At 50.6% G+C, this 21,072-nt stretch overlaps 4 non-coding genes across 4 annotated transcripts; all 4 read left to right on the forward strand.

The window, feature by feature from the left end:
* Positions 1-205: 205 nt before the first annotated feature.
* Positions 206-324, forward strand: LOC124778894. Its single transcript, XR_007015929.1, has one exon. It is a non-coding gene; the product is annotated as a 5S ribosomal RNA (ribosomal RNA).
* A 1,001-nt stretch (positions 325-1,325) lies between these two features.
* Positions 1,326-1,444, forward strand: LOC124778906. The gene has a single exon (XR_007015930.1). It is a non-coding gene; the product is annotated as a 5S ribosomal RNA (ribosomal RNA).
* Positions 1,445-2,445: 1,001 nt separating this feature from the next.
* On the forward strand, positions 2,446-2,564 carry LOC124778918. The gene has a single exon (XR_007015932.1). It is a non-coding gene; the product is annotated as a 5S ribosomal RNA (ribosomal RNA).
* A 1,001-nt stretch (positions 2,565-3,565) lies between these two features.
* LOC124778930 lies at positions 3,566-3,684 on the forward strand. Its single transcript, XR_007015933.1, has one exon. It is a non-coding gene; the product is annotated as a 5S ribosomal RNA (ribosomal RNA).
* The last annotated feature ends 17,388 nt before the right edge of the window (positions 3,685-21,072 follow it).

Here is a 21,072-nt window from a genome sequence, read left to right on the forward strand (position 1 = left end):
AACAGTGCGTCTCACACACGCGGCGGTGCGCCCGCTAATTCGGCCGTCGGTCTGCTGGGACGCCGGGCGCGCCCCCCGCGCCGTCCGCGAGGAACTGGCTGTTGCAGAAGGAAGTGCTTTCGTCAAATGCGGCGGAAAACTAACATTTTGTGTGTTGGGAGAGAAGCCGAACGCGAATTCCGCCGGGCTCCTACCTTGCACGAGTGCCAACGGCCATACCATGATGAATACACCGGTTCTCGTCCGATCACCGAAGTTAAGCATCATTGGGCCCGGTTAGTACTTGGATGGGTGACCGCCTGGGAAACCCGGGTGCTGTTGGCTCCCTTCCTTTTCTTTTTGTTTTGTTATTATGTCGCTACCCCTGCCAGACCAATTTTCAAACTGCCTTTCTGTTGTGACAAAGATGCTTCCTTAACCCTTTTAAACTACTGTAATGGTAAGAAAATGCAGTAATTAAAGAACTTAAAAAATTAAGCTGCTGTTTGCTCCCTTCCTTTTTTTTGTTTTGTTGTTATGTCGCTACCCCTGCCAGCCCAATTTTCAAACTACCTTTCTGTTGTGACAAAGATGCTTCCTTAAGCCTTTTAAACTACTGTAATGGTACGAAAATGCAGTAATTAACTCAGTTTGAGGGAGAATGTGCTAACCAAGTTTGCCAAGGAGACTTTGAAAACGGCAAAACAGTACGAATCGGCAGTTGATTTCTGAAATACGTCACCGCCTATTTTTGTGTAAAGTTCCAAATTTGATTTGTAATCACGAATTTATTCCTTAGTCGTCTCGTCTCGTCTCGTCCCGCAGACGTTTGTCGTGCTTGCGCTGTCATATGGACCACGACCCGAGCGGCAGCGAGCGGCAGTCGAGCAAAGTCGGGACAAGTCGGGACGGGGACAGGGATAGGAATGGCGCGAATGCACTGCAAACTACGCAGACACGCGAGGCGAGGCGAGGCGAGGCGAGGCGAGGCGAGGCGAGGAAGCCCACATCGCTACCAGTGGCGCCCTCCAGCACGACACTGCCACACCCCGCACAGGCCCTCCGCTGGACACCAGGGACAAGATGCGTCCCCCGCAGAAAGGCTGCACGCGCCCAGCGAATGACAGGAGGTGCAACGAGCAACAGTGCGTCTCACACACGCGGCGGTGCGCCCGCTAATTCGGCCGTCGGTCTGCTGGGACGCCGGGCGCGCCCCCCGCGCCGTCCGCGAGGAACTGGCTGTTGCAGAAGGAAGTGCTTTCGTCAAATGCGGCGGAAAACTAACATTTTGTGTGTTGGGAGAGAAGCCGAACGCGAATTCCGCCGGGCTCCTACCTTGCACGAGTGCCAACGGCCATACCATGATGAATACACCGGTTCTCGTCCGATCACCGAAGTTAAGCATCATTGGGCCCGGTTAGTACTTGGATGGGTGACCGCCTGGGAAACCCGGGTGCTGTTGGCTCCCTTCCTTTTCTTTTTGTTTTGTTATTATGTCGCTACCCCTGCCAGACCAATTTTCAAACTGCCTTTCTGTTGTGACAAAGATGCTTCCTTAACCCTTTTAAACTACTGTAATGGTAAGAAAATGCAGTAATTAAAGAACTTAAAAAATTAAGCTGCTGTTTGCTCCCTTCCTTTTTTTTGTTTTGTTGTTATGTCGCTACCCCTGCCAGCCCAATTTTCAAACTACCTTTCTGTTGTGACAAAGATGCTTCCTTAAGCCTTTTAAACTACTGTAATGGTACGAAAATGCAGTAATTAACTCAGTTTGAGGGAGAATGTGCTAACCAAGTTTGCCAAGGAGACTTTGAAAACGGCAAAACAGTACGAATCGGCAGTTGATTTCTGAAATACGTCACCGCCTATTTTTGTGTAAAGTTCCAAATTTGATTTGTAATCACGAATTTATTCCTTAGTCGTCTCGTCTCGTCTCGTCCCGCAGACGTTTGTCGTGCTTGCGCTGTCATATGGACCACGACCCGAGCGGCAGCGAGCGGCAGTCGAGCAAAGTCGGGACAAGTCGGGACGGGGACAGGGATAGGAATGGCGCGAATGCACTGCAAACTACGCAGACACGCGAGGCGAGGCGAGGCGAGGCGAGGCGAGGCGAGGCGAGGAAGCCCACATCGCTACCAGTGGCGCCCTCCAGCACGACACTGCCACACCCCGCACAGGCCCTCCGCTGGACACCAGGGACAAGATGCGTCCCCCGCAGAAAGGCTGCACGCGCCCAGCGAATGACAGGAGGTGCAACGAGCAACAGTGCGTCTCACACACGCGGCGGTGCGCCCGCTAATTCGGCCGTCGGTCTGCTGGGACGCCGGGCGCGCCCCCCGCGCCGTCCGCGAGGAACTGGCTGTTGCAGAAGGAAGTGCTTTCGTCAAATGCGGCGGAAAACTAACATTTTGTGTGTTGGGAGAGAAGCCGAACGCGAATTCCGCCGGGCTCCTACCTTGCACGAGTGCCAACGGCCATACCATGATGAATACACCGGTTCTCGTCCGATCACCGAAGTTAAGCATCATTGGGCCCGGTTAGTACTTGGATGGGTGACCGCCTGGGAAACCCGGGTGCTGTTGGCTCCCTTCCTTTTCTTTTTGTTTTGTTATTATGTCGCTACCCCTGCCAGACCAATTTTCAAACTGCCTTTCTGTTGTGACAAAGATGCTTCCTTAACCCTTTTAAACTACTGTAATGGTAAGAAAATGCAGTAATTAAAGAACTTAAAAAATTAAGCTGCTGTTTGCTCCCTTCCTTTTTTTTGTTTTGTTGTTATGTCGCTACCCCTGCCAGCCCAATTTTCAAACTACCTTTCTGTTGTGACAAAGATGCTTCCTTAAGCCTTTTAAACTACTGTAATGGTACGAAAATGCAGTAATTAACTCAGTTTGAGGGAGAATGTGCTAACCAAGTTTGCCAAGGAGACTTTGAAAACGGCAAAACAGTACGAATCGGCAGTTGATTTCTGAAATACGTCACCGCCTATTTTTGTGTAAAGTTCCAAATTTGATTTGTAATCACGAATTTATTCCTTAGTCGTCTCGTCTCGTCTCGTCCCGCAGACGTTTGTCGTGCTTGCGCTGTCATATGGACCACGACCCGAGCGGCAGCGAGCGGCAGTCGAGCAAAGTCGGGACAAGTCGGGACGGGGACAGGGATAGGAATGGCGCGAATGCACTGCAAACTACGCAGACACGCGAGGCGAGGCGAGGCGAGGCGAGGCGAGGCGAGGCGAGGAAGCCCACATCGCTACCAGTGGCGCCCTCCAGCACGACACTGCCACACCCCGCACAGGCCCTCCGCTGGACACCAGGGACAAGATGCGTCCCCCGCAGAAAGGCTGCACGCGCCCAGCGAATGACAGGAGGTGCAACGAGCAACAGTGCGTCTCACACACGCGGCGGTGCGCCCGCTAATTCGGCCGTCGGTCTGCTGGGACGCCGGGCGCGCCCCCCGCGCCGTCCGCGAGGAACTGGCTGTTGCAGAAGGAAGTGCTTTCGTCAAATGCGGCGGAAAACTAACATTTTGTGTGTTGGGAGAGAAGCCGAACGCGAATTCCGCCGGGCTCCTACCTTGCACGAGTGCCAACGGCCATACCATGATGAATACACCGGTTCTCGTCCGATCACCGAAGTTAAGCATCATTGGGCCCGGTTAGTACTTGGATGGGTGACCGCCTGGGAAACCCGGGTGCTGTTGGCTCCCTTCCTTTTCTTTTTGTTTTGTTATTATGTCGCTACCCCTGCCAGACCAATTTTCAAACTGCCTTTCTGTTGTGACAAAGATGCTTCCTTAACCCTTTTAAACTACTGTAATGGTAAGAAAATGCAGTAATTAAAGAACTTAAAAAAAAAGCTGCTGTTTGCTCCCTTCCTTTTTTTTGTTTTGTTGTTATGTCGCTACCCCTGCCAGCCCAATTTTCAAACTACCTTTCTGTTGTGACAAAGATGCTTCCTTAAGCCTTTTAAACTACTGTAATGGTACGAAAATGCAGTAATTAACTCAGTTTGAGGGAGAATGTGCTAACCAAGTTTGCCAAGGAGACTTTGAAAACGGCAAAACAGTACGAATCGGCAGTTGATTTCTGAAATACGTCACCGCCTATTTTTGTGTAAAGTTCCAAATTTGATTTGTAATCACGAATTTATTCCTTAGTCGTCCCGTCTCGTCTCGTCCCGCAGACGTTTGTCGTGCTTGCGCTGTCATATGGACCACGACCCGAGCGGCAGCGAGCGGCAGTCGAGCAAAGACGGGGACAGGGATAGGAATGGCGCGAATGCAGTGCAAACTACGCAGACACTTGGTGTGAGGCGAGGCGAGGCGAGGAAGCCCACATCGCTACCTGTGGCGCCCTCCAGTACGACACTGCCCCACCCCGCACAGGCCCTCCGCTGGACACCAGGGCCAAGATGCGCCCTCCGCTAGTGTCGAAGGCTGCACGCGCCCAGCAACACCTCGGTGCCTGGCGCGCTGTGTTTACCTCGTGCGACTGGGCCGGCGGCGCCTCGCGTGTCGTCTGCTACCTCTGCCTCGTTGCTTTCTTTCTTTTTACTGAACTGTAAGTAATGGATATCCTTTACGATGAAAGTGAAGAGCGACAGAATAATATTCAGTGCGAGTTTGGTCGTTCCGTAGAGAAACCTTCGGCTTTCGAGATCCATCGTTGGTTACTTGAGGACTTGATGTTGTCTACCACTGATGTGCTCGGTATTCAGTTCGATACGTTTTTAAATTCTGTGTTCTTGAAACTGAAATCTCCCGATCTGTGTGATGCTGTTGTCTCTGTTAATGACGGTGTTCGTCGATTTCGACACCTTAACGGAAATATTAGTAATGTCACTGTGTCTCATGCTGGTTTTGGTCTTCGCCAAATACGCATATTTAACCTTCCGTTTGAAATACGCAACGACACTATTTCTCGTCACTTGCGGCCATATGGCACTGTTTTATCTGTAGTGAAAGAGAAATGGTCGTCTGCGTACATATTTCAAGTCGAGAACGGTGTGCGCAGTGTTAAGATGGTGGTTAGGCAGCATATTCCGTCTTTTATTTTAGTGAACTGCCACCGTGCGTTTGTCACGTACAATGGCCAGCCACAGACTTGCTCATTTTGTAACGGTGTCGGACATTATCGGCAGGATTGTCCGAAGCGCAAACGGCCTGTTCAGCTACCACTTGAGGGCAATTTGCAAGGAGCTAGTTTTGCTTCCGTCGCCGCTACGGTCTTGGGTTCCGCCCCCCCCGCGCCCGCGCGGCGTGCGGCAGATGTTAATCTTGCTGCCGCCGCGGAAGCGATGGATGTGTCTGCTGATGCTACTGTCTCTGTTCTTGCGACTACCGGCCAGGAATCTTTGTCCGCGGCTTCGGAAAACGTGCCTGCTGCTCTTCAACCGGTTGTGGGTGCTGTTGTGTCGGAGGCTGTCTCTGACTCCGTGCCGCAATCGGTAACCGATGTTGTTCCGCGCCCTAATTCGGACCCTGTTGCACCTATTGTGTCGCAGTTGGCACCCTCTCCTTCTGTGCCTGCACCCGTCGTTGTACCCTCTGATGTTTCTGAGCCTAATCCTGTTGCGGAATCACGCCATGTTTTTGTGGAACCAAAACCGCAACGGGATGAAGCTCGTTCTCGGAGTTCCAGTAGGCAACGCTTCCGCAGTGTCAGTAGCTCCCCTTCTTACGACGGGGGTTACACGCGCCGTGACCGTAGTCCGTCCCCGGTAGGGCGCTCCCCCGCCTCTTCTTGGGCGTCGCAACGCCGTGCCGCGCGGCGCGACCTTGACGTGGAGCTACGGCCGCCTCAGGCTTCCGGCTCCGGGCGTCAGCCGCCGCGCAAACAGCAACAACAACAGTCGCCGCGGGCCTCTTCTCGCCACGCGCAGTCAGCTGATCTGAGCGGTGCGGCGCAGCAACGTGACGTTGCTGTTCGCCATCTGCGGACTGTGTTAAGTCAACCAGCCTCTGCAGACGTGCCTGTTTTAGCGCCCGACACTGTCTCGGCTGTGACTGCGGCACCTATGTCGACGAAGCGGAAGGCTGAGGATGTCCACCGACGTCGCGCTGGTCCTTCTATCCACGACCGCGTGTCGGTGCCTTCCTCCGACGTGCAGATGCCCGTCAGGGATCCTGTATCGGTCGCTTCTGCCGTGCCAGCTACTGCCACCCTGCCACCCCACTCCCCCTTCGAGCCTTTGGAGTGGGCGAAGGATGTTGTGGAGGGTGAGGAGACGTAGTGTGTGTGCTGTGTGCCCCCTCCTCTGTCGTGCACCTGCACATTCCGTGTTTTCTGTGTGTTTTTTACTTTTGTGTGTGTCTTTTAACTGTGTGAGTCTATGACTTACGATTTTAGCCAGTGGAATGTTGTCACTTTTAATCTTAACAAGTTGAGCCACCCGTGCAAGTTACTGGCTTTTAAGGCCTTTTTACGTGATCACCACTGCCATGTTGTCTTTTTACAAGAGGTGACGCGCGATGCACTTGTATTTTTACACGATTTTCGTGACTTTATTGTTGTTGACAATGTTTTACCGGATTCCAATGCAGGAACTGCCATTTTAGTCCGTTCTGACCTTGCTGTTTCCGACGTTGCTATTTTACCAAATGGTCGTGCTGTTAGTTGCACTATACTGGGCGTTGTCTTTGTTAACGTTTATGCCCCGTCTGGGAACGATAAGCCGGCGAGGGCTGTTTTTTATGGGCAGGAATTGTGTGCACTGCTACACCGGAATGTGGATGCTTTAGTTGTCGGCGGCGATTTTAATTGCGTTTTAGATGTTGTCGATCAGGTGCCTCGTCCTAACATTTGTCGCGAGCTCGGCGACTTGATTCGCAGTTTTCAGCTCGTTGATACGTGGCGTGTTTTAAACCCTGACGTTACCCACTATACTCATTTTTATCTCACGGGGCACAGCCGCCTGGACAGAATTTACGTTTCTGCCTCGCTTTCTGCCCGTATTTGCCGCACGGAAATGTTTCCCGTGCTGTTTTCTGATCATTCCGGTTACCTTTGTCAGCTTTTATTGCCTCGTTTTTGTGTTCCCAGACGACAGAATCTGTGGAAATTTAATTGTGCTTTATTGACCGACGACCATTTTGTCCGGTGTTTTACCAATCTGTGGCATAAATTACTCGGGACCAGACGAGGTGACTGTAGTGTGCTGGAGTGGTGGGTCGGGGAGGCCAAGCCAGTGATAAGGCAGTTTTTAATTGATTTTAGCCGCGAGGCGGCTCGTTGGCGTCGCGCCACGGCCCGCTTCCATCAGGCGTGTTTACAAGACCTCGCGCTGCGCGTGACGTCACAGCCTGCCTTGCTGCCCGCTTTTAAGCAATTTCAGCTTAAGCTTCTCGCTGATTTGCGTGCTGTTAGTGATGGTGTCGTCGTGCGCAGCCAGCCTGCGGGGGTTGTGGATGGCGAACCTTTGTCGCTTTACCATCTGACCAGGAAACGACGGAGGCGTGCCCGTCTGCAAATCAGTACCTGGAAAAAGTGCGACGGTGGTCGGACTACTGTCCAGTCCGACATTGAGCGGGATATTTTTAATCATTTTAGTTCCCTTTTCCGTGCGCTGGATGTTGACTGTGATGCGTTGCGGGATTTTTTACAAGTTATACCTCATGTTTTAACTCGTGCGGATAGGACGCATTTAAATGCTGCTTATGTACCTGACGACCTGTATGACGCTATCCGACGAAGCCCTAAGTGTAAATCGCCTGGTCCCGACGGCATTCCTTCTGAATTTTATTTGAAGTTTTATGATCTTTTTCGTGATGTTTTTGTAGCTCTTTTAAATGACATACGGGATGGTGCTGTTATCCCTGCTGCGTTTGAGGAGGGGGTAGTGACCTTAGTACCTAAATCGACTGCGACGCCCTGTATTGACGCTGTTCGGCCGATCACCTTACTTAACGCCGACTTTAAGATTGTGACGCGCTGTGTGGCTCAACGTCTTAAAGTTGTTTTACCGTCGGTTCTCAGTGACAGTCAATCATGTGCGGTGCCGGGTCGAAACATTTTTGACGCCGTTCTCGCATATCGCGACTGTATCGGCTTTGTTAAAAGTGCGAGAGTGCCGACAGCTGCCGTCTTATTGATTGACTTCAAAAATGCTTTCGACCGCGTTAGCCATGTATACCTCCGCCAGGTTCTTGTGCGGATGGGATTCGGCCTTAAGTTTACGACTGTGGTAAAGCATCTTTTACAGAATGCGACGTCACGAGTTAGTGTCAACGGCCGCTTGACGCCGGCTTTCCGTGTTGAGCGCTCGGTGCGGCAGGGGTGTCCCCTTTCGATGGCCCTTTTTCTGTAGCCTTAGATCCGTTGCTGCGGATTATCGGCCGCGAATGCCGCGGCATTCAGGTCGGGGCGGACCGCCTCATTTGTAAGGCATTCGCCGACGACCTTGGTGTTTTTCTTGGCCATTCCGATGACGTTGACAATTTATATGGCGCACTGCAACACTTTGAAAAAGCCACAGGTGCCATTGTCAACCCTGCTAAGACTGTTTGTTTGCCTCTTACACCCCGCGCACGGTCTTTACAGAGGAACTGGTTCTGCGTCCGCGAACAACAAAAAGTACTAGGCGTGCTTTTTTCTTCTCACCCACAAAGGATGGAGGCGCTTAATTGGCGGTCCACGCTGCACAAGGTGCGTGCCGTTGCCAAGATCTATGCGGCTCGCACGTTGGCGCTTCGTGATAAGGTGGCCTTGATCAATAATAATATTCTGGCAAGGGCGTGGTATCTCGCACAGGTCCTTCCACTGCCTCGGCAATTGGAACGTGCCCTCAAGCAGGCGGTGTATTGGTTTTTATGGCGAGGTGACATTTTTAAGGTCTCGTATGACACTTGTACTCTCAGCCCGACAGATGGTGGTTTGGGTTTAGTAGATCTTCGCGCGAAGTGCTCTGCTCTGTTTTGGAAACGGACCACTGTTGTGATGGAGAGGGCGCCGAACGGTCCCACTGCGGCGGTCTTCAATCTGTATCGTCCTCCATCTGCGGCGGCGCCGGTGAATGTCTCGCACATTCCCTTTTTTCTTAATTATGTGCGTCGCTACTATATGGAAAACAGCTACTTGGAGCTCTGTGACGTTCCCAGCCTTCGCGTCAGCGATGTCGTTTCCGCTTTCCGTGGGTCTACTGCGCGTTGTAAGTGGGAGTATCGGCTACCGTGGTATAACTGGGTCACGGTATGGAAAAATCTTGCCAGCAATGTTCTTCCTCCCTCTGTACACGCAGTGTGGTACAAGGTTGTGCATCGTACCTTCCCTACGCATGCGAAGCTCCACTCCATTAATCTCCTCTCGTCTGGAGCTTGTGACCTGTGTGCTGTGGAAGATACGCTTGAACACCGTTTCGTGTGTGGCCATTTTTGCAGTGTTTGGCATACCGCCCGAGATATGGTTCGCCTTATCAATCGGGTGGATACGCGCTCTGTTTTGCCGACAGACGTCTTAATCCCTCAGTGCGCCGCCTACCCGAATACTAAGAAGAATGCCACGGTGTGGCTCCTGGGTCACACCGTTTTTGCAACGTTTTCCCTGAAATTGACAACCGAATTTGACTTTCTTACATACTTATGGACTCAGCATGAACAAACTGCAGCCATGCCTGGCTATCGTGCTAATTTCGCGAATTTATTGCAGGTTGCCCTTGCTCATGCCTTTACCCGGATGTCGATGGCTACTTAACATGGTTTGATGATTTGGTATACTCTTCTACTTAGACCGCTCGAGTTGTGTTTTCCAGGAACGTACAATTATCGAAATTCGTGTAATCAGAGGTACTCTACTTTTTATTCTTTGTGTTCCTTTTCATTTCCGGTATGGTTTACCTTCTCCTTGTTTCTGATTATTTTTATGCTGTGGATATCGGCGATTTCTTTTTGCAGAACTGACTTTCACATGTCGGTCTCCCAAGTGGCGGCAGTCCTATTTTTAGTCCTTTCCTGTATTAACGCGCAGTGACTTTCATTTTCTTCTTTTAGTTTCATTTCTCCACTTGTTGGACTTTACTCCTCTGCTTTACTGGTGTGGAACTTTCCCAGTAATAGTACACCTGAGGAAGTGGTTTCTTTTTCTAGTTTTGGATCTTATATTTTTTGTATACTGGAATCTTGTTTTTTTCTGGTGGAATACTTGTCTCCATTTAGAAGATTTCATGGATTATGGCTTTTTCTTTGCACTAAAACATAAAAAAAAGGTGCTGTTGGCTCCCTTCCTTTTCTTTTTGTTTTGTTATTATGTCGCTACCCCTGCCAGCCCAATTTTCAAACTGCCTCTCTGTTGTGACAAAGATGCTTCCTCAACCCTTTTAAACTACTGTAATGGTAAGAAAATGCAGTAATTAAAAAACTTAAAAAAAAGGTGCTGTTTGCTCCTTTCCTTTTTTTTGTTTTGTTATTATGTCGCTACCCCTGCCAGCCCAATTTTCAAACTACCTTTCTGTTGTGACAAAGATGCTTCCTTAAGCCTTTTAAACTACTGTAATGGTACGAAAATGCAGTAATTAACTCAGTTTGAGGGAGAATGTGCTAACCAAGTTTGCCAAGAAGACTTTGATAACGACAAAACAGTACGAATCGGCAGTTGATTTCTGAAATACGTCACCGCCTATTTTTGTGTAAAGTTCCAAATTTGGTTTGTAATCACGAATTTATTCCTTAGTCGTCTCGTCTCGTCTCGTCCCGCAGACGTTTGTCGTGCTTGCGCTGTCATATGGACCACGACCCGAGCGGCAGTCGAGCAAAGTCGGGACAAGTCGGGACGGGGACAGGGATAGGAATGGCGCGAATGCACTGCAAACGACGCAGACACCTGGTGTGAGGCGAGGCGAGGCGGGGAAGCCCACATCGCTACCAGTGGCGCCCTCCAGCACGACACTGCCATACCCCGCACAGGCCCTCCGCTGGACACCAGGGACAAGATGCGTCCTCCGCGTGTGTCGAAGGCTGCAAGCGCCCAGCAACACCTCGGTGCTGAGCGCGCTGTACTTCCGTGTGCGACTTGGTCGGCGGCGCCTCGTGTGCCGTCTGTCTTCTGCCTCGCGGCTACATTTCATCAAGTCCGTAAGTAATGGTAAGTTTCTATGATGCTAGTGAAGAGCGTGAAAATAACGTACAATGTGAATTCGATAGTTCCGTCGGCAAACCGTCAGCTTTCGAAATTCATCGTTGGATACTCGAGGAATTGTGTTTATCGACCGATGACGTTCTTGGTGTTCAGTTTGACACTTTTACTAATTCTGTGTTTTTGAAGTTGAAAACTCCGGAATTATGTGATACTGTAGTCAATGTTAATGATGGCGTCCGTAAATGTAGACATCTAGACGGTCGCATTAGTAACGTGAATATTTCTCATGGTGGGTTTGGCCTTCGAAATTTTCGTGTGTTCAACTTGCCTTTTGAAATCCGGAATGACACAATATCTCGTCATTTGCGGCCGTACGGGACCGTGCTATCTGTTACTAAAGAAAAGTGGTCCTCCGCCTATGTTTTTCAAGTTGAAAATGGCGTGAGGAGTGTAAAGATGGTCGTACGTCAACATATTCCGTCCTTCTTGCTAGTTAACGGTCATCGTGCTTTCATAACATATAGTGGTCAACCTCAGACGTGTTCTTTTTGTGGTGCTGTCGGTCATTACCGACAAAACTGCCCTAAACACAGGCCGCCTGTTCAGTTGCCACGTGAGGATATTTTAGGTGGGCCTAGTTTTGCCTCTGTTGCCGCGACGAGTTTAGGTTCCGCCCCCCCCCCCCCCCCCCCGCACGTATGCCACTCGCGGCCGCCCCCCCTGACGCCATGGATACGTCTGTTCCCGATAGTGACTCTGTTTCCGTACCTCCTGTTGAGCCCTCTTTGGTCGCGGATGCGACAACTGTACCTATTACTAAAAAACCGGTAGTGGACGACGTTTCACCGGAATCCGTGCCGCTGTCGGCCGTTGTTCCGCATCCTGTCCCGGTTGCGGAACCCGATAAATCGGCGGTTGTTCCAACTACCGTCCCCGACAGTGTCTCTGCTGCCAGTGATGTTGTTGTCGACAGTGAGGCTTTTACTGCGCCTAAACCCCGTAGAGACCGGAATGTTGCTCGGGCTTCTGGCACACCGCGTTTGCGTAGTGCCAGTAGTTCTGCTTCTTTCGATACGCGTGGTGTTTCGGCCAAAAATCGGAGTCCGTCTCCGGTGGCGCGTTCTCCTGCCCCCCCTCACGCTCAGTCGGTTGGTCAACCGACCTCCCGACAGCCGGCCGCGCGCTCTGGGGCCGATCTCGGCCAGCGCCCGTCTCAGGGAGGGGGCGGCAGGCGCCAGGCGAAAAAGCAGACCTCTTCTCGCACCCAGCCGGAGGGTGCTGTTGTAACTGCCACGCAACAACGTGATATCACGGTTCAACACCTAAAAACATTCTTGAGTCAACCGTTTTTCGCTGCCGATTCCGACATGGCGGTAGATCCGCCTGTGTCTGTGACGCCCCCCCCCTTACCAACAAAACGAAAGGCCGAAGATTCGCACCATCGTCGTGCTCCCCCTTCCACCCACGATTTGGTGCCGGCCTTATCTTCTGATGTCGTAATGCCCGCTGTGGAGCATTCCGTCGCAGGGGATCCCGTCACAGTTTCCGGGACCCCACCGCCCCCCCCCCCCCCTTCCTAGTCAATCACGGGCATGGTCGGAGGATGTTGAGGCCGGTGATTCCCATTAGTGCGACTCTTTGTATGTCCTTCCCCCTCCGCGCACGTTGGTATATTTTATTGTGTTTTAAGCGTTTTCATGTTTTTCTGTTCTTGTTTTTTCCCTGTGTTCTACGTGTATATGTTTCACGACTGTAGCCAGTGGAACATTTTAACGGTAAATCTTAATAAGCTGCGAAATCCGCAGAAAGCTATGCTTCTTAAGGATTTTTTGTACGATAATCACTGTCACGTCGCCTTTTTACAAGAGGTGACTTGTGAAGCGCTTTTATATTTGAACGATTTTACTGATTTTATTGTGATTGACAATGTTGCGCCTGATTCTGATACGGGCACTGCCATTTTAGTACGTTCTGGCTTACCTGTTTCTAATGTTGACATTTTACCGACCGGTTGTGCTGTTGCCTGTACCATTTTTGGCATTGTGTTTGTGAATGTGTACGCTCCGTCGGGAAATGTTAAACCGGCCAGGGCTGAATTTTATGGTAGGGATTTATGTCAGCTTTTATCAAGGAATGTCGATACTCTAATCGTCGGGGGTGATTTTAATTGTGTTTTAGACGACAGAGATCAGGAGCCGCGTCCGAACAAATGTCACGAACTGGGTGCTTTGGTCGCTAGCTTTCATTTGCTTGACACGTGGCGTGTTTTACACCCCGATTTCACTTATTTCACATATTTTTACGGTGCGGGGCGTAGCCGCCTCGATCGCATTTATGTGTCTAGGCAGCTGTCTGCCCGTGTTTGTACTGCTGACGTGACTCCTGTCGTATTTTCCGACCACTCCAGTTATTCCTGTCGTCTTTTATTACCTCGTTTGTGTGTTCCTCGTCGTACTAATTTGTGGAAGTTTAATTGTAGTTTACTTCATGACGACCATTTTGTGACTAGTTTTAACCGTATGTGGCAGAGGTTGGTGCGGACTCGCGACGGTCATAGTAGCACCATTGAGTGGTGGGTTGCGATCGCTAAGCCGGCGATTCGCAACTTTTTAATCGATTACAGCCGTGAGGCGGCACGCTGGCGTCGGGCGACGGCTCGCTTCCGCCAGGATTGTTTACGCGATTTGGCGTTGCGAGTGACGTCACAACCCAATTTGTTGCCCACTCCGAAGCGATTTCAAGCTCAGCTTTTAATTGACATGCGTGCCGCTAGTGATGGGGTGACCGTCCGAAGTCAGCCTGCAGGCTTTGTTCCTGGGGAACCTCTGTCCATTTATCATTTAAACCGGGAACGCAAACGCCGCGAACGTTTGCGCATTAATGTTTGGCAGCTGAGAAACGGCGGTCGGACTTCTGTCCAGTCGGAAATTGAACGCGATATTTTTGAACATTTCGCTTCGCTTTTCTGTGCTGTTGACGTTGATTCCGACGCGTTGCGAGAATTCTTGCGGGTTGTTCCCCATGTTTTAACTCGCCCGGACAGGGATCTTTTAAATGACGCTTTTACGTCTGATGACGTTCTCGACGCCGTTCGGCGGAGTCCCAAAGGGAAGTCCCCGGGTCGCGATGGGATTCCTGCGGAATTTTATTCGAAATTTTTTCCCTCTTTTAAGTGAGATTTTAGTGGATTTAGCGAATGATATTCACAATGGTGTGACTGTACCAACTGCTTTTGTGGAGGGGGTTGTGACGCTCGTTCCCAAATCCCATGCTGTACCTCATATCGATGCTGTCCGTCCGATTACTTTATTAAATGCTGATTACAAGATCGTTACGCGCTGCGTCGCTCAGCGACTTAAAAACATCTTGCCGACCGTCCTTAGTGATCAGCAAACATGTGCGGTACGAGATCGGAACATCTTTGACGCTATCCTTGCCTACAGGGATTGTATTGGATATGTGAAAAGTGCTCGGCTCCGGACGGCGGCGATTTTATTAGTTGATTTTAAAAATGCCTTTGACCGGATTAGTCATTTTTATTTGCGTCGGGTTATGGTACGCATGGGGTTTGGTTATACATTTACCCGATTCGTGACGCATCTGTTGCAACCTGCTACGTCCCGTATATGTGTCAATGGTCGTCTTACTCCTGCTTTTCGTGTGGGTCGCTCCGTGCGGCAGGGGTGTCCGCTTTCCATGGCGCTTTTTGCCATTGCGCTGGATCCCCTCCTCCGTTGTATCAGTCAGGAATGTCGCGGCATTCAGATGGGGACTACTAGATTGGTTTGTCGCGCATACGCTGATGACCTTGGCGTATTTATTGAACAAATAGACGACGTTGACAGGTTGCATGTTGTTCTGTACAACTTTGGAAAAGCTACGGGGGCGGTTATCAATCCCCGAAAAACTGTTCTTTTGCCACTCACCGCCCGCGCACGTACCCTGCATAGGGACTGATTTTGTGTCCAGCAGCAGCCTACCGTTCTTGGGATACTTCTATCCTCGAACCCACAGCGGATGGCAGCCTTGAATTGGCGGTCTACGCTGTATCGGATTCGTGCTGTTGCCAGGATCTATGCGGTCCGGAATTTGGCCCTTCGGGAAAAGGTGCATTTGATAAATGCCAAAATCTTGGCGAGAGCATGGTACCTTGCGCAGGTTCTCCCGGTTCCCACGCAGTTGGGGCGCGCCATCAAACAGGCGGTTTACTGGTTTTTATGGAGAGGGGAGATTTTTAAGGTCTCGCATGCTGTCTGCACCTTGGGCCTGTCCGATGGCGGTTTGGGACTCGTTGATTTTTCCGCCAAATGTGCGGCTCTTTTTTGGAAGCGAGTTACTGCTGTTATTCAGAAGGCACCTTGCGGTCCTACTGCGGTTGTTTTTAATCGTTACCGTCCTCCTTCTGAAGTAGCCCCTGTTTCTGTGTCGCACATCCCGTTCTACCTTTCTTACGTGCGCCGCTACTTTCTTGATAATAGTTACCTGGCGCTTTGTGACGTCTCCGCCCACACGGTTAGCGCTGTCTGCACTGCTTTACGCGGACCTCCTGTTCGCTGCAAGTGGGAGTATCGATTGCCACGCTGCAACTGGGTGGCGGTGTGGAAAAACCTCGCCAATGCCGTTCTCCCGGCTTCCGTCCACGCGGTGTGGTACAAGGTGGTGCATCGCACCATCCCCACCAACTCCAAGCTTCATTCTATAAATCTTATCCAGTCTGGAGTGTGTGACGTGTGTACTGCCGACGATACTCTGGAACACCGCTTTGCGTGTGACCGCTTTCGCCGTGTTTGGGAAGTCGCCAGGGACATGATTCGTTTGATTCAGAGGGTGGACACTCGCACTGTTACTGTGGATGCTGTCTTAATTCCGCAGTGTGACGTCTACCCCACCACCAAGCGCAATGCCACGGTGTGGATCCTTGGCCACACGGTTTTTGCTATCTTCTCCCTCAAGTTGTCTACCGATCTGGACTTTCTCACTTATTTATGGACCCAACATACCCAGATTCAGGCATCACCACACTATCGGCGAACTTTTGCTAATTTTTTGCAGGTCGCACTAGCGCATGCTTTTGCGCGGCTTTCCGTACCTGAGCAGCATGGACGTTTTTCTCTTATCTTTTCTCTTGCCTTTGAGCGACACAATATGAATATGTCTTACTGCGATCTTCCCAAGTTATTCTGGAACGAAAATTGACGTACCTTGCATACCGCACGAAAACAGAAGTCTTTTCAGTTTTTTCTCTGGCCGTTATTGCCAAACGTCTTGTTTGCCATGTGTGTCCGTATTATTAGTTTCATTATTAGTTTTTTTTCCCGTTTTGGGGCGTGACGGGATTTTTTACTGAAGTTTCAGTTCTCTGTCTTGGTGGTGACTGTTTGAGTTTTTTACATTTTCCCATTTCTTTATTGTGGAGCACTCCAAAGTCTCGTCACGTGTCTGTGCTCGACACTCTTTCACCTTTTGTCGGTGTCGTATTTCACACCGGTGTCCCGCATTATAGTTTTGTTTTACGGTCAATCTGAGTGTTGACGGGTGTGGGGGCGGCACTGTGGCCAGGCCTCAGGCACATTGACCCCTGCCCTCATTGCCGCCGCCTGCCTGCCTGCCACGCTCCTTGCCCGAACGTTTGTCTATCGATGACTTTTCTTTTCCGGGGGATGCTTCGCCCTGGTTGCGTTTTAATTGATTATTTTTTGTGGACAGTCGTCACTGTCGGTTGTTGCGGTTTGAAGCCGTCTTTTCTTTCTTTCCTTATCTTTTCTCTTTCTTGCGTATCAATGGGAAGCATTCTCCCCCTCGTTTCTCACGCATTGGAGGACTCTTTCCCTTTTGTTACATGACCAGGACGCCATACTGTCACAATTGCTACATATGCGCCTCGCCGATGACGGCGGTCATTCAACGGTGTCCACCGGTTCACCTCGAGGGAGCCACCAGTACCTCTTATAGCCATTGAAGCTCGCCAAAAGACGGCAATTCATGGAGAGAGTAAAGGCCGGGCTATAAAGGGAGATGGGAGGCCCGTAAAAAAAAAAAAAAACAAAAAAAAAGGTGCTGTTGGCTCCCGTTCATTTTCTCCCTTTTACGCCGCTATCCCTGCCAGCCCTCTTTTCATACTACCTTTCTTTTGTGACAAACGTGCTTCCTTAAGCATTTTAAACGTGCTAGGAATTCCTTGAAAATAACGAAAACTGCGAATCGACAGATGTGATCTGAAACAAGTCAGGGCCACCTACTGTTTCGTAGCAGTGCAAAACACCACAAAAAAATAAAAAAAATGATATTTAACGACTGTAATAAACATAATATTCGATATTAATGGCCTCAGTTCGAAGAAGAATGTGCCAAGGAAGATTTCTTAAAAGTGCCTGAAGATAACAAAACAGTATGAACCGACAGATATGTTCTGAAATACGTCAGGGCTTATTGTTTTGCAGCAGTGTACGACTGCAAACTTGTAAACAAAAATGTATCTTTCGTCGCTAGAAGAGATGGATGCTTTGGCGACCGTCCTGTGTCTTGTCCCTGTTTCCGCACCTTTGCACAGGTCTGCTGGCCGCAAACGGCGTCTCGGACACGCCCGTTAGGTCCACGCCCGTCTCGCAGATGTTTCTCGTGCTTGTGCTGTCATATGGGCCACTACCCGAGCGGCAGCCGAGCAAAGTCGGGACAAGTCGGGACGGAAGAGGACAGGTGCGAATGCACTGCACGGATCACGCAAATATGTGGATGCGAAGCGCGCCGCGCGGCGTGTGTCAGGTGAGGAAGCTGCCGGGGGCGCCCTCCAGCAGGACACTGCTACACCCCGCACAGCCCCCCGCCGGATAACGGGAACAAGATGCGTCGCCCGCGAGTGTCGGACGCCGCACGCACCAAGCGAAACGAATGACAGGCGGCGCACCGAGCAGCCGCGTGTCTCACGCAAGTGGCGGCGCGGCGCGGCCGCCAGTTCGGCAGACGCCTCTGAGACGCCGGACGCGCACAACGCGCCGCCTTCGAGGCTCCAGCTGTTGCGGAAGGACGTGCTCTGCGTCAAATGTGCCACGGAAAACCGCGATTGTGTGTGTTGGGAGAAGAGGCAGAGGCGTCTTCTGTCGTGCGGCTACAGTATAAGGGCGCCAACTCTCTCTCTCTCTCTCTCTCTCTCTCTCATTCTGTCTCTCTGTCTCTCTCCCTATCCCGCTCTCGCTCTCTTCCTCTCAGCCACAATCTCGTGGACACCTTCGCTATATAAATATATAATATTCATTCATACATATTTGTTATTGTCCTTTGCCTCCTAGATGTAATCATTAGCCAGTAAGACAACTCTAATAATAGTTACATGCCACATAATGGCACCACACCAAAAACTCTACCTAAAGTCTAGAACTTAGAAGTATCTGAATTAAACCCATGAAATTAACAAAAATGCAAAATAAACAGGAAAAAATGAAATATCTTTGCTCCACTGACTTACAAATCAGTGCAACAGTGTAAATCAACCTGCAAATGCACAAAATATAACGAAACAGACAATAGCAACGAAGTTACATATCAGAAAAGAAAAGAAAAAGACTCGATAACGTGAATATTTCTCATGGTGGGTTTGGCCTTCGAAATGTTCGTGTGTTCAACTTGCCTTTTGAAATCCGGAATGACACAATATCTCGTCATTTGCGGCCGTACGGGACCGTCCTATCTGTTACTAAAGAAAAGTGGTCCTCCGCCTATGTTTTTCAAGTTGAAAATGGCGTGAGGAGTGTAAAGATGGTCGTACGTCAACATATTCCGTCCTTCTTGCTAGTTAACGGTCATCGTGCTTTCATAACATATAGTGGTCAACCTCAGACGTGTTCTTTTTGTGGTGCTGTCGGTCATTACCGACAAAACTGCCCTAAACGCAGGCCGCCTGTTCAGTTGCCACGTGAGGATATTTTAGGTGGGCCTAGTTTTGCCTCTGTTGCCGCGACGAGTTTAGGTTCCGCCCCCCCCGCACGTGTGCCACTCGCGGCCGCCCCCCCCTGTACCGGCCGCCGCTGACGCCATGGATACGTCTGTTCCCGATAGTGACTCTGTTTCTGTACCTCCTGTTGAGCCTCTTTGGTCGCGGATGCGACAACTGTACCTATTACTAAAAAACCGGTAGTGGACGATGTTTCACCGGAATCCGTGCCGCTGTCGGCCGTTGTTCCGCATCCTGTCCCGGTTGCGGAACCCGATAAATCGGCGGTTGTTCCAACTCTCGTCCCCGACAGTGTCTCTGCTGCCGGTGATGTTGTTGTTGACAGTGAGGCTTTTACTGCGCCTAAACCCCGTAGAGACCGGAATGTTGCTCGGGCTTCTGGCACACCGCGTTTGCGTAGTGCCAGTAGTTCTGCTTCTTTCGATACGCGTGATGTTTCGGCCAAAAATCGGAGTCCGTCTCCGGTGGCGCGTTCTCCTGCCCCCCCTCACGCTCAGTCGGTTGGTCAACCGACCTCCCGACAGCCGGCTGCGCGCTCCGGGGCCGATCTCGGCCAGCGCCTGTCTCAGGGAGGGGGCGGCAGGCGCCAGGCGAAAAAGCAGACATCTTCCCGCACCCAGCCGGAGGGTGCTGTTGTAACTGCCACGCACCAACGTGATATCACGGTTCAACACCTAAAAACATTTTTGAGTCAGCCGTTTTTCGCTGCCGATTCCGACATGGCGGTAGATCCGCCTGTGTCTGTGACGCCCCCCCCCCCCCCCTTACCAACAAAACGAAAGGCCGAAGATTCGCACCATCGTCGTGCCCCCCCTTCCACCCACGATTTGGTGCCGGCCTTATCTTCTGATGTCGTAATGCCCGCTGTGGAGCATTCCGTCGCAGGGGATCCCGTCACAGTTTCCGGGACCCCACCGCCCCCGCCCCTCCCTCCTAGTCAATCACGGGCTTGGTCGGAGGACGTTGAGGACGGTGATTCCCATTAGTGCGACTCTTTGTATGTCCTTCCCCCTCCGCGCACGTTGGTATGTTTTATTGTGTTTTAAGCGTTTTCATGTTTTTCTGTTCTTGTTTTTTCCCTGTGTTTTACGTGTATATGTTTCCCGACTGTAGCCAGTGGAACATTTTAACGGTAAATCTTAATAAGCTGCGAAATCCGCAGAAAGCTATGCTTCTTAAAGATTTTTTGTATGATAATCACTGTCACGTCGCCTTTTTACAAGAGGTGACTTGTGAAGCGCTTTTATATTTGAAAGATTTTACTGATTTTATTGTGATTGACGATGTTGCGCCTGATTCTGATACGGGCACTGCAATTTTAGTACGTTCCGGCTTACCTGTTTCTAATGTTGACATTTTACCGACCGGTCGTGCTGTTGCCTGTACCATTTTTGGCATTGTGTTTGTGAATGTATACGCTCCGTCGGGAAATGTTAAACCGGCCAGGGCTGAATTTTATGGTAGGGATTTGTGTCAGCTTTTATCCAGGAATGTCGATACTTTAATCGTCGGGGGTGATTTTAATTGTGTTTTAGACGACAGAGATCAGGAGCCGCGTCCGAACAAATGCCACGAACTGGGTGCTTTGGTCACTAGTTTTCATTTGCTCGACACGTGGCGTGTTTTACACCCCGATTTCACTTATTTCACATATTTTTACGGTGCGGGGCGTAGCCGCCTCGATCGCATTTATGTGTCTAGGCGGCTGTCTGCCCGTGTTTCTACTGCTGACGTGACTCCTGTCGTATTTTCCGACCACTCCAGTTATTCCTGTCGTCTTTTATTACCTCGATTGTGTGTTCCTCGTCGCACTAATTTGTGGAAGTTTAATTGTAGTTTATTGGATAACGACCACTTTGTGACTTGTTTTACCCGTATGTGGCAAAGGTTGGTGCTGACTCGCGGCGGTCATAATAGCACCATTGAGTGGTGGGTTGCGATAGCTAAGCCGGCGATTCGAAGCTTTTTAATTGATTACAGCCGTGAGGCGGCACGCTGGCGTCGGGCGACGGCTCGCTTCCGCCAGGATTGTTTACGCGATTTGGCGTTGCGAGTGACGTCACAGCCCGATTTGTTG

The sequence above is a fragment of the Schistocerca piceifrons genome, chromosome 2 (assembly GCF_021461385.2).
Source record: "Schistocerca piceifrons isolate TAMUIC-IGC-003096 chromosome 2, iqSchPice1.1, whole genome shotgun sequence".
Taxonomy (NCBI): domain Eukaryota; kingdom Metazoa; phylum Arthropoda; class Insecta; order Orthoptera; family Acrididae; genus Schistocerca; species Schistocerca piceifrons.